This window comes from Lissotriton helveticus, chromosome 5_1 (genome assembly GCF_964261635.1).
Source record: "Lissotriton helveticus chromosome 5_1, aLisHel1.1, whole genome shotgun sequence".
Taxonomy (NCBI): Eukaryota; Metazoa; Chordata; class Amphibia; order Caudata; family Salamandridae; genus Lissotriton; species Lissotriton helveticus.
This window is the reverse complement of record NC_136065.1, coordinates 1,418,547,807-1,418,561,754: the sequence shown is the minus strand read 5'-3', so window position 1 is coordinate 1,418,561,754 and position 13,948 is coordinate 1,418,547,807.

The window sequence follows — 13,948 nt, the reverse complement described above, 5'->3', positions numbered from 1 at the left end:
ACCCACGAAATACATCATAATTAATTGCCAGCATTGATTGAATTTACAGCATTAAAGTTTACGAATTAGGATTGTGTTAAATCACTCCTTCGAGACAACTACAGTTTAACTTCTTAGCTTCTTATATTAGGCTGTTCCCACCACAATTGTTTTCTTTTAGTTTAGCAGTTGCAACATTGTTTATTTGGCAGTCTTCTTATGTACTGTACTTTTCTACTACTCCCACAGTCTCTCTCAGGCAAGTGGTTGTCTCTTTTTTTTTGTTTGCAAATGCTAGTGCCAGTGTCTACTACTCCCACCACAACCATGGCATCTTCTCCATTCTCTTGGGAAACCATGCAGCCATTGCTGTGCCGAACTTAATTCTCATCAATCACAGGTAAGATAAGTTTACTGGGAGGTAAAATGGACTAGGAGGAGCGACTGGTAGTACTAGTAGGACAAATATAACTCAGTGAGGGGTACCACATCTATCTGTTTGCATGTTACATATTGGAAGATTATTTAAATCAAACACTGTCTGCTGCCCAGCATCTGCAAGGAAACCTTGTGACGTACATACATTTGTGAAACAGTAACCCCCCGTAAAACATTAACATCGTATGTGTATGTATAAATAAATAACATTTATTTTCATAACAAAAATAGACTATGCCACACCTCAACCAACCCCTCCCTAACCCCAATCAATGTCCAAGTCCAACCAATGTGCAAAAAATGAGAAACCCCAACACCCAATTCCCACCCACTAGCAAAAGTACTAAAAAAGGGGCAATTGAACAGGGTCCATCTACAATCGGTGGGCTTTCAGGTGTTTGTCCACATGGATTTTTACGCGCTCCTCTAATTGGTCCTCCAGCTGTGCCATCCGTAGGAGAGGATGCTGGCGAAATGCACGGCACGTACATTTGCATCCATGTGGGGGGAGGCAGCAGATGTTGAAAAATGGCGGTGGTAGGCGGCTGCCTGACCGCGGCGCCGTACTCCTGCAGGTTGGGACTGGCTGGGGCCCAGGGCATTGGAAGAGGAAGCAGCTGCTGCCGCCGCCTCCTCCTACGCCTGAGCCACCAGCCTGCGGTATTCCTCACAGATGGCCTGCAGTTTCTGTTGCCGGACCCTGGCTGCCAACTCGTTCCTTCTTGGTTTTTGGGAAGGAGGATCTATAAAGGAAGAAACAGAATTGTAACCAAAACTCTTAGCAAAACAGTAACACAAAATTAATTCAACACATAGCGGCAGAGTAGCACTAGCAAGCGCAGTACATGACATTTGTGGTAAGTATCTATCCTCTTGCTTCCCCGGCCTCTAACATTTGTTGGAGATTGTTTCCGGCATTATACTTGCCCTAGTACTATGGGTGGACTCCAGTACACAGAAGAACACCAGTCTTTTTCTTATCTCTAGTTTAGATTAATTACATAACCTTGTTGCAGGCTGTAGCCGGCAAGCCAGCTCAGTCAGCTATGCTTGCGTCCAAGGCCAACATACGAGTCAATACGCAGATGCCTGTTCCTTTTATTTACTAAGCTGCAGGTGGGGAAGCTCTTATAGTTTTCGATTACGGGTGGCACTGGTCATACTCTCTCTGTTACATGAAGGGCAGTTGCTCAATTTCAGTTCCACTGTGCCCTGTGGTCTACAAAAAAGCAGATTAATAATAATATAATATACATCTGATCCAATGATCATTACTTATATGGAACAACATATCTGTCCAGTAGCGGTCAGAGGTGGGAGTGCTGGTGGGCGGTGACATGGGGAGGGGCAGGGTGTGGGGGAGCAAACTATGGATTGTGGACAATTACTGGTAAGTAAACATATTAAAAAATTAAACAAATTTGGTTGTGTGCACTGAATTCAGAATCCATAGTTTACCACCCCCCACCTGCCCCTCCCACTCCCCACATCACCACCCGCCAGCACTCCCACCACGGATCTCTAATTCATAAGGTAGTTTGTTCATTGATTGTGTAACCAACAGATAGGCCACCCTCTGCAGGCTGGCTGAGCTGACACAATCGAAAAGATTTTTTTTTAACATAGGTAGGAAGTGGCCCTTGGAGTCAGAGGAAGGCGCTTGATAATATATATAATATATGATGTGCTTGCAAACTACTGAGTCATCAACTGTATTCTGAAATGAAATCCTACTTTTATATAATATATGATGACCCTCTGCTTTGCTACTCTGGCGCAGTTTCTTTTACATTCTCTTCAAAGTAAGACTCTAGTAGTTTGCATCCAGTGACAGTCTCCACCTATGATGAATACATCCAGGGGGCATCCATCCAATAAAAGTAAATGTCCATCATTTTTTTGTTATATGTATCGCTTAACAAACCTTAGCTGGTTTCACTTTCACCAACAACCACCCATGCATCCACTCCTTCCGTCCTTGCCTTGGCTTTGGGTTTGACACAAACACAGCTGATGATTCTTGCTATCCACTATCCACCCATATTGTGTTGCCCACCCAGGCAGGCATCTTCTTTCACCTTCCACCCATCCTTCAACAACCCATGCATCTGATTCCTTTCAGCCACCTGCATGCTGCTTCCAAAGTATCCTTCTGCTAGTCGTATTACATCTCTTTCGTCCTTCCTCCTTCCACCCTTGTTCTTTCCCTTTTTGTTCAACACATCCATCAAGGTCATCTGATCTGACTTTTAGTCTTCTCCATAACTTTCACAGCTGAGTTGGAGTCTGATAGAAGAGGCCTTTGTATACTCAACTCACGCTGGTAATGCTATTGCTAATGCATTGGTAATGCTAAGTAAAGGGTGTCTTCTTCAACCGTTGTATATTGTTCAGTACAACTTCAAGTTCATACTTACTTAATAAGTCTCAGAGTACAGTGAGTGAAGTGTTCCCCTTTCAGCTAGTAATGCCAATAAGTAATGAATATAACTTACCACCACCCGCCACTGTTGTTTCGTCCCCCACTGGTGCTCCAGCAGGTGCCGCATCTCCAGCCCCCTCCTGAATGGCAGCATTGGCCTCGCCGCTGGCCCCGTCGGCACTGGTGGTTGGTACTAGTAGTGCACCTATAAAAAAAGTATACCTTTTTAGATGCCTGTACACCTCCCCCTATTTTACTCGTTTTCACCAGGAAGGAAGATTGAAAAAACAGTTAAAGTACATGCTCAATGCACTTTATGGTCACTCCCTTGTGGGGGCGGGACCCTTTCCCCTTTGCTACCTCTTTACTTTTGGGGTTATCATGCTAATATGTGTAAACTGTTAGTCCTGTTTCTTTTTATGTTTTTGTTTTTTCTTTTTCCAGTTTTTATTTTGTGATTTTATGATGAGTATAAAAATTTCATATTATTGTACTTTTATGGCAGAACCTGCCGAAAGAAAGTTTTTTTGAGTTGAGTTGAGTTAAAGTACAACATAAATCATCACTAGTCCAAATTGCGTACTAGAGTAGAGTCAGTAGACAGACATTAGTAGTATTAAATGGTCCCTAAGGTCATTTCATCTCTACTCCAACTCTACTCTTTGGAAAGTTAGCCTGAGCCATGTAACCATTTTAGATTCATGTCTACTCTTTTGTGCATGTTACCTCGCAGCTTGTTGCGCAGTAAGACACCTTTGAGGCCACATGAGTGTTGCATACAAGTGAAGAGGTTAAAAAGCAAGCCACTTTTTTTATGGAGTTTGGTTAGTCCCTATTGCTTAGCCATAATGTTACACTTTTTGGCATGACTGCAAAAAGCTTGCATAATTGTATTATACTGTCTAACGTACCCCATTTTTCTCATAATAGGCAGAAGATTTCCTTCTATGAACCAGAGATTTGCAGAGCTTACGAAAGATGCATGTTACCAGTATAAGTTCAACATGAGGGGTCTCCCAGAATTCACACAGATCTCTATCATGCACTAGTTGTACAAATGTTTAGTGTTTTAATCTTCTTTATTTAGCATGTTGGAGCTGGGTGTAATTTCATGGAACAACTTACAAAGCTTGTTATTATTTGAAATAAATAAACCTTTTGAACTTAGACTCTGTGGTATATTTGGTGTGGTGTTGTGGACTTACACGAGTGAGTGAGCGAAAGGGTGTTATGTTCTGGGTTGTGTAATAAAATCATTGGGTATCTTTGTGTCGGGGTTCGGGACATAATGACTAATGAGACACTATAGCTAGTCGGTCAGGGAATTGTGGGTTCTGAGTTCTGACTGAGGTGTGAGTAAGGTCCAACCTCCCATCACCAACATCCTATTTTCTTGTGCATAGTTCTGTATGTGGCTGTGCAGAATACCCACAACAGTAGTAGTATGTACTACTATCCTAACAAAAAATACTAGACAAACATCTGGTTGAGCATTTTGTTGGTGGAAATTGTCAAAGCCTAGAGATTAAAGAGGACAACGCAAAGGACAGGAGTGTACCCAGTGGCTACAGCTATTGTTCTATCACAGCTTTATTCAAAAGAAAACCTTAACTAAAGAGTGGCCAACAGGGCAAGCTTAGCCACAGACAGTCTAATAGTAGTAGTACAGAGTCATAGCAGAGGCAGTTTGAAGGAACTGAAAGGCAGGGATAACCAAAATTTGGAAAACAGATAATAAAGATCAAAGACACTTTTGTTAAAAATTGAATTAGGAAGCATAATTAATAGTTTGGAAAAAATAAGGTGTGTTAAAAGTTAGGGAAATATAATTGCTAATAATATAAGCCCTGTATGACTTACTGGAGCCAGCAGCAGGATCCTCAGTAGAGGAGGACTCCTCTGGTGGATAGAAAACTAGGCCCAGAACCATAGCATAGAGTGAAAAAAAAGATGGCCACGCACGTCGAGACCACGTGGGTAAGTTTGCGCGATATTTCCTGTGAACAAGCACTTGTCGTTGCGAACAAGTCGATAGTGTTCCCGAACATGTGATGCACAAAGCGAACACGTTATACGCGACCCAGAACAGGAAATAATGCAACGCGAGCGGGTTGAACAATTGAAAAAAAAAGATGGCCGCGCCCATAGCCGACCGCATGGGTAAGTTCGCGAGTTACGATCCCCCGAGCACGCAGAGAGCACCCCGAACACGCACAACACGCTCCCGAACAAGAAAAACTCATTGCGAATGGGTCCGACAAGCAACTACGCACGCTTGCGAAGCTACGCGAAACTCGCATAGTGCGAGAACGCCTTCGCGTACCTTCCCGTGGAGCGACTACGCATACTACGTCCAGGCCTATTACAAATACATATGAAACATAAATCATTCGCCTTTATGTGAACACATAATGTGAACCATATCTTTACAACAGATTTCTGTGTTCAGTTTATTCAATGCTGGGACAGATCACCGTAATGTCCTCTAATCTTTTTTTATGTGTTGGTCTTATTCATCGGTCCTGGTGAGGTCAGAGATACTAGTATGTGATTTTTTAAAGGAGTAATGCCTTATTGCTTAGTGCATCCTGCGCATTCTTCAATCGTTCTAATGGGCTCTTGATCTTAAAAAATATGCCAACGCGTTTCGACCTTTAAGTTTGGACTGCAAAAAATATTTGTGGAAGGTCTTCTACAGGGCCAGTTGTTCTTTAAAGGGACACGTGCCGTCTGGAAGTTCATTGTGGGCTTGGGAGCTGTATCTTTTGGTGTTAGGAAATCCCCATAATGTATCTCAAAGGGCCTTCCGCCTCTTCTTCTTCTTTCTTTTTCAATTACTCGCAGCGGTTTGGCAAAAAGTCCTTCACGTTCTCCTAGCAGTTTTTACGGGTTCCCAAGGCCCTTGGAGATACATTATGGGGATTTCCTAACACCAAAAGGTACAGCTGTTCTTAGTAAAATGTGTCACTTGTCATGTCGTATGATCAAATGTACACATAAGTATGAGATTTGTACATAGAAATGTCTGTTTTTGCCATACAACAAAAAATTGGTAAAGAGAAAATTAATAATAAAATTTTTTGTAAGAATGTTTATTAATTGCACGGTACGGGACAGCAAAGTAACAAGGTAAAAATGTTTTTTTTCGAAAACTAAGATTGTTCATAAAAATTGTATGAGAGTAAAATAAGGTTAAAGAAAGAAAATCATAAAGGATAATATTTTGGATCCTTTATTTTTGAATCACTTTAATTGATTGTCTAGGAGGCACATTTCTTTTGAGACGTTATTTTGATTCCAGCCTCCAGAGTCCTTAACTGAATCACTCCCATGTTTAGGAAACAAACTTATTTCTATTTCTGTCAAATTTAGGGGGTGGTTGTGTTACCTTTCATTAGTTGCAATATCATCTTTTGAACTGGTCCTCCCATAGCAAGCATTAGAGTAGTATTTAGTAAATTTCCAATCATTAGTATCTGTGCTTGTACTTCTTTGGCTTTAAGTGTAGCAAATGTGACATAATAATTACTTTCCTTTGTGTGGCGTGATATATCTTGCTCTTTCTGTCATTATATATTAATAGTGTAATAATATAAAGAGTTACATTTTTAAAATGTTTAATATGGTTGCTATTGACATACAAAATGATGCTACTCCTTTTCGGTTTTATACATACATGCATGTTTTTGATGGATGTTGCACAATTTATTAACAGTTTTCACCATTGGGGATTTTGCAAAGTGGAACAGGTGGTTTTTTTCTGGTAGGTTTAAAAAAGTGCATTTAGTTTGATTCAAAATGTTTGTTTGTTGGTCGCTAGTCAGAGCAGAGGTAGTTAGGTTTTATTTTGTAATTGTTTTAGTTACTATTTAGTAATGTTTTTTAATGTATTTGTTTGTCTTTTTCCAGGTGTGTAACTGCCTTTTTCTTTGAATTATCAGTTTTTAATTCTTTTAGTACTTTATTTTTTGCAACTAAAATGTAGAAATAGAAGTATTAAAGTATTTTTTTATTTGTTATTTTTAATTTTGTTCTTTAAATAATTTCATATTTTAGTTTAAGTATATGATTTACTTATTTTGGAAGGAAGTAGCATATATAGGTTGTGGTTAGAAGATTCGGCAGAGTATCCTCTTCTTGCAGCTTTTGTAGTTTTTGGAGTAGTAAGTTGATTACATTTGAGTGCTTTTTATAGTGTCAGTTTATTTGTTTAGGTGAATCTATTGGTTTAGTTTGTTATGGTTTATTTTTATTGGTTAGTTTTCTTTAGATTTCAATTTTGTTTTTAGTTATGCCATTTAATGGTGAACATTAATTAATGTTTGTTTTATAATGTTTATAATCTATGGTTTTATTTTATTTTCATATTTTCTTTAACATTTAGGGGGCGATTCCGATCTCGGTCGGACAGCTCCCCGAGAGCTGCTAGTAGCCCTACCATACGGCTGAATCATACCAGGAGGGGGATCGTTCGGGCGAGGAAGTACGATACGGAATAGTGCCAAATTCCAGACGGACACGTATGCTTCGACTCCATCCACATTTACCGTACGAGCCTGATCCATAAACACACAATTCAATTTGCACGGTACCATAATCACTGAAATTTCCAGCCGGACAAGTACGATGCGTACATACGACGCGCCAGACGGGTCGCCACGTACAGCACGTCACAGCATTAGGTAAAGCTGCATATCAGGTACGATTCGCGGCAGAACACAACACACGGCTACGAGATGGACCAGCTAGCAACGGGTATGAACTGGAGCAACAAGCAGCGTGTACGAGATGAACGCATCATGAATCCCATCGCGCAGGTCATACCAGTACTGTACATCTATGACCGGATCAGGAACAGATGCAGACGGCGCAGACGGTAAGTCGGACACCCACCACACAAACAAACAACATGTACCAGCCAAATGTCACACACACCCAGGGGTCCAGACCCTGTTCACTAGCAACAGGCCACCATAGGGGTCGCATGGCTATCACCACTGCCTCCACCACTCATAGGGGCATGTTGCCCATTACTACTGCCACCCCCACCCATATGTGTTGTTGCCTATCACTACTGCCACCCCCACCCATATGTCTTATGTTGCCTATCACTACTGCCCCCCCACCCATATGTGTTATGCTACCCATCACTTCTGCCAACCCCGCTCATAGGGGCATGTTGCCCATCACTACTGTCACCCCCACCCATATGTGTTATGTTGCCTATCACTACTGTCACCCCCACCCATATGTGTTATGTTTCTTATCACTACTGCCACCCCCACTCAAAGGGGCATGTTGCCCATCACCACTGCCACCACCACTCATAGGGGCATGTTGCCTATTACTACTACCACCCCCAGTCATAGGGGGATGCTAACCATCACTTCCACCAACTCCACTCATAGGGGCATTGCCCATCACTACTGCCACCCCCACACATATGTGTTAAGTTGCCTATCACTACTGCCACCCCCACCCATATGTCTTATGTTGCCTATCACTACTGCCACCCCAACCCATATGTGTTATGTTGTCCATCACTACTGCCACCCCCTCTCATAGGGGCATGTTGCTCATAACCACTGCCAACCCCACTCTTAGGGGAACGTTGCCCATCACTACTGCCACCCCCACCCATATGTGTCATGTTGCCCATCACTACTGCCACCCCACTCATAGGGGCATGTTGCCCATCACCACTGCCACCCCCACTCATAGTGTTACCTATCACTAATGCCACCCTCACTCATTGGGGCATGTTGCCCATCATTATTGCCACCCCACCCATATGTGTTGCATTGCCTATCACTACTGCCACCACCACCCATATATCTTATGTTGCCAATCACTACTGCCACCCCCACCCATATGTGTTGGATGTATGACGGTACCACGCGTACTTTTACAACGCGTACCGTTACAACGCTACTTTTACCACGCAAGTCGTTACAACGACTTGCGTGGAGGGGCGCTGGATAGTAATTTTTTTAATTTACTATTCCAACTCCAGTCCCCGTGGACTCTAGGGAAAGGAGTTGGATAGTAAATTAAACTATTTACTATCCTGGAGTGCCCCCCAGCGCAAGTCGTGGTAACGACTTGCGTGGTAAAAGTAGCGTACCAAGTTGTAAAAAATGCGTGGTTACCGTTGTATACCATATGTGTTATGTTGCTTATCACTACTATCACTACTGCCATCCCCACCCATATGTGGTATGTTGCCTATCACTACTGCCACCCACACTCATAGGGGCATGTTGCCCATCACCACTGCCACCCCCACTTATAGGGCCATGTTACCTATCACTACTGCCACCCCCACTCATAGGGGCATGTTGCCCATCACCACTGCCACCCCCACACATAGGGGCATGTTGCCCATCACCACTGCCACCCTCACTCATAGGGACATGTTGCCCATCACTACTGCCACCCTCACCCATATGTGTCATGTTGCCCATCACTACTGCCACCCCCACTCATAGGGGCATGTTGCCCATCAGCACTGCCACCACCCACTCAGAGGGGCATGTTGCCCATCACCACTGCCACCCCCACTCATAGGGGCATGTTGCCCATCACTACTGCCACCTCCAGCCATATGTGTTATGTTGCCTATCACTACTGTCACCCCCACCCATGTGTGTTATGTTGCCTATCACTACTGCCACCCCCACTTATAGTGGGCTGTGTGACTATCAATAGCAACACCCCCAACCATAGGATGAGTGATGCGCCACACATCCATCACACATCAACATCAGGTATGTCATCAAAATACAGCCACTATAACATCATGACAACAGTGTGTAATACTTGAAAAATAACCCCAACAGTAAATGTGAGTTAGAAGATAGAATATAACTACCATCACATGTGTGACCAAAATCTGAATGTAGACTACACAAGTCAAGCATCACAATAACACTGTGCCAATGTGCACCAATTCCCTATCACTGCGTAGATCCAATGTCAATTGTGTTGTTCCAAACGGCATCAAAAGTTGAGCATTGTGCTAATGGGGCTAAACCCCCCATTATCACAGTGACCAAAAGGTAAGTGTCAACATGGTAAAAGCAGCAAATGACAAACAGCATGTATGATTCCTGCTCTCAACACATAAAACATTTTTGTGGCAAAGTAGTGGTTGTGCCACATACCCACAGAGATGTGGTGAGGCAAACAGTGCTCTGACAACAAAATATACTCTCGGCCATGTGCAGACAAGCACCAGCCATGGGGTTGGCATTGCATGCCCACAACAGCAATACCAATGCACTGATGCAGAGGCACAAACACAAACAAGCAACCCAACAATGCACACATCACACAACATATGTATGTGTGTGTCTCAGTATCCCCAGGCAACTACACAACACATGAGGGGGGATGAACCACAATGACACAGATGTGGACACAGTGCCATACAAAAGTAAGCCATCAACTGGGCACCCCTCAGTGGCCAATTAGGCATTGTAAGATGAGAGGGATCCAAACAGACACATATGACACAAGCTGGAAGGAACAGTAACTAAAACAGCAACATACAGACCACCAGGGACCATTATTTGGGGTGACACAAGCCTGCATGAAACGTCCACTGTGATACCAACGGTAGATGTTGTTTAAACTGAGAAACTCAGTCATGTGTCCTGTGCCACTAATGTACATCACACCTACACAAACAAAAATGAGTCAGCATGGCCCGTCAACCAGGGACAAAAGGGAGGTAGGGGCTCAGCCATGAAAACAATCACATAATTCCTCCCTCAACACCACACACCATGTGGTGCACCATTGTGCATCAGTGAAGCCCACACGGACTGGTAACATTGCACAGGCACCCATGATGAACACAGTGATGTTAGGAGGATCCAAGGTGCACAGACTCATCACACAAGGACAGTGTACAACCACGGTGAGTGACAGACATACTGCACAGTATGCGGTACATGGGCATGACATCAAATCTCAAGTAACCTTTGGAATCCCTGCCACAGTCCCAGGACACTGCAGAAGTCAAGGAGAAACACAAGGTGCACATGCTGAAACCTGCCAACATTCTACCTCTGAACCTGACGATTGGGAGCAGTCACACACACATACATATGTCTCAATCACTGAAAGGTACCACCTATGGACAAATACATGATATTTTGATCAAACAAATGCCCTGGTAGCCATGACTGTGTACCATCTGCGTCTGACCACACATGAACAGTAGTGTGTCATGCACCCACATATCTGGAAGCCCCGGACAAAGATGTGTGATGAACACAGGACAACTCAGGAAGCATCACTAACCCAAACATATCAAGGGAACATAGCCTGTGTGGAAAAAAGGGATGGGAACACACACAAAAATGCCCCCACAGCACACACAATGGGCCCAGGCAATGTCACAGAACAACACACTAACTTGAGGGGACTCAACTCCTGTGGTAGCACAGCTGTGCAAAACACAGTTCCAGCAGGCCACAATCATGTCAGCACAACACTTGTTCAGTCAACCATCATATACCACCCAATATAGGCACTAGTCACATCAGCCTGGGTATGGTAGTGTTCCTTAAGTCATCTGCACATACTCAATACAAATGTCTAGCTAGTTGCACAGAGGCACAGTTGACTCCTACACCAATGATGCCCACAACTGCATGTCCAGTGGAGATGGGCCCACAGGCAGGGAAATATACAAATTGGACAATGTGAAGCACATCATATGTGCAAGCCGCAGATGTGATCGTGCAAATGAAATGTTAACATCACAGTGCAAAATTACTTGATCATGACACATCCAGTTAGCTGCAAAGGATGACATGGATATCAAACAGAACAGGATACATATCTCATGGACCACATGGAGTACATCACATCAACACCTCAGTATTAAACATTTAAAATCCAGCATCATAACAGCAAGGTCAAGGCAAAGGATTTATTCAGCAAATTGAAAACTCAAACTGAAAGTCCATAATGAAACAAAGGCCAATGTCCAGTTCAGAAACAGAGTCCAAATTGGGTGTGAGTGACACCTGTCACCTATTGCTTGCCTGTACTGTGAATGACAGGGGACATCCACTCTGAGGGGCATACATGGGGGCATGCCAGGCACCGCAGGGACAGGATCAGGGCTCAGCAGAAGGAGGCAGTGAAGGGGTGGTGGGTGCAGGAGAGTCACTTGCAACTGCAGTGGAGGTGTCTGTCATGGTGTGTGCTGTCACAACTGTGGGGCACAAGTCTGATGGGGTGGGTGCCGGAACAACTGCAGTGGGCAGGTCAGATGTAGTGGACAGGGTATCCACTGCAGTGCCCAAGTCAGACTGGGTGGACATAGACTCCACTGCAGTGCCTAACTTCATGGTAGCAGAATGGGTTTCAGGTGAGGTTGGCAAGACAGAGGGGGACACGGTCCCCACAAAAGTTGCACAAACAGGCCGACCAGGAGTGGTGGTGGTGGTGGAAGAGCAGTGGTGGGGGAGGGCGTGAGCATTTTGGGGATGATGTATTTCTGGGTGGGGGAACTTGGGGCAGGGTGTGGCGGTGGAACCTATGGAGTGCTGACCTGGTGATGGAGGAAGGAGACTGTGCAGTGGAGCTGCAGGGTGGGGGTGGGGTCCGGAGCATGTGAGGGGTCAGGATCCGGTGTCCACCCCTCCGGCTTGGAGGTAACAGCTTCAGCTAGACCCTCACTGATCTTTCTGCCCGGGCGATGGTCAACCAGATCTCCTGCTTCTGGTGGGCATCAACCTGTTAGGATGACAAAATGAAAAAGATATTACCACACATGTCACATATTTGTGCTGCACACATTTGAAAATACATGTAGTCATCACAAAGCTAAAAGTGGTACACAGGTAGTGCACCCAAGGAAATGGACAATTGTCCTGCAGGTCTGACATGGTAACATTGCCTGGGAAGTAAAATCTAGCACTAATGCAATTTTTCAGCAGGACACCTGTTCATATCATGTACCTACACACTTTGGTTTCTGAAAGTACTCAGTGCACACTTCTATTACTGCTAGTCAGACTACTTGCACAATTAGGTTAGCAGTGGACTGCACAATCTCACCTGCTCCCCTGGTTTCCCATACAGCGTGCAGTACTATGGAAGGACTCCGTCCAGCAGGGCCTGGTTTTCATCCTCTGTGAAGGCTGGGGCCCTCTCCAGAGTACGTGCAATTGCAGTAGCCAGAGGATGCAGAGACAGCAGCAGTGGTAACAGAGATGTGGTTCTGTAGCATGTACTGCAGGCAAGTGAGCTCTCTGGCGGCCAGCCAGCCTTATATCAGTGCTGCAGAGGCAGAATCTGTGCCATGTCTCCTTACGGATAGGTCCAACATGGTTGCATTCTATGAATCTGGCCAATCCATGGAATTGTAAGATTTGTACACGTCTTACGCATTGTTCACATATTCACCTTCAGGACACCCTAGGACTGCAACATTGTTGTAGGCATCCAACTGAATTTCCAGCGCAAGACTCGTACAAGTTTTGAATTTGCGTCCATCTCCATGACAGTCCATAGCCAAGGAGTGTGCACGGCTCGTTCAACTGACTGTACGACGTGTATTTTGAAAATCCACACGCACCCGTCTCCATACGATTCAATGGACTATGCATGTGCACGTCTCAGTTCAGGCCTGTACGACGCATATGCATTTGAGTCACCCGCGTCGGTTCACATTGCAGTCAATGGCCAAGCCGTGGGCATGGCTCGGTCCAGAACTGCATGACGTGTCTCTGTAAAAGTCACCCGCGTCAATTCACATCGCATACGCGGCATGCAGTTCTGGACATAGAGCCGTGCGCACGGCCTGGCCATTGACTGCAATGTGAACCGACGTGGTTGACTTCAATGCATGCGCGTCGTGCAGTCAATGGCCAAGGCGTGCGCATGGCTCGGTCCATGCATGTACGACGCATATGCATTTGAGTCACCCGCATCGGTTCACATTGCAGTCAATGGCCAAGCCGCGCGCACGGCTCGGTCCAGAACTGGACTACGCGTCTCTGTAGAAGTCACCGTGTCGGTTCACATTGGTGTGACTTGCTGACAGACTACACACACAAATACATGCCAAGGACTCAGGTGCACACCTAC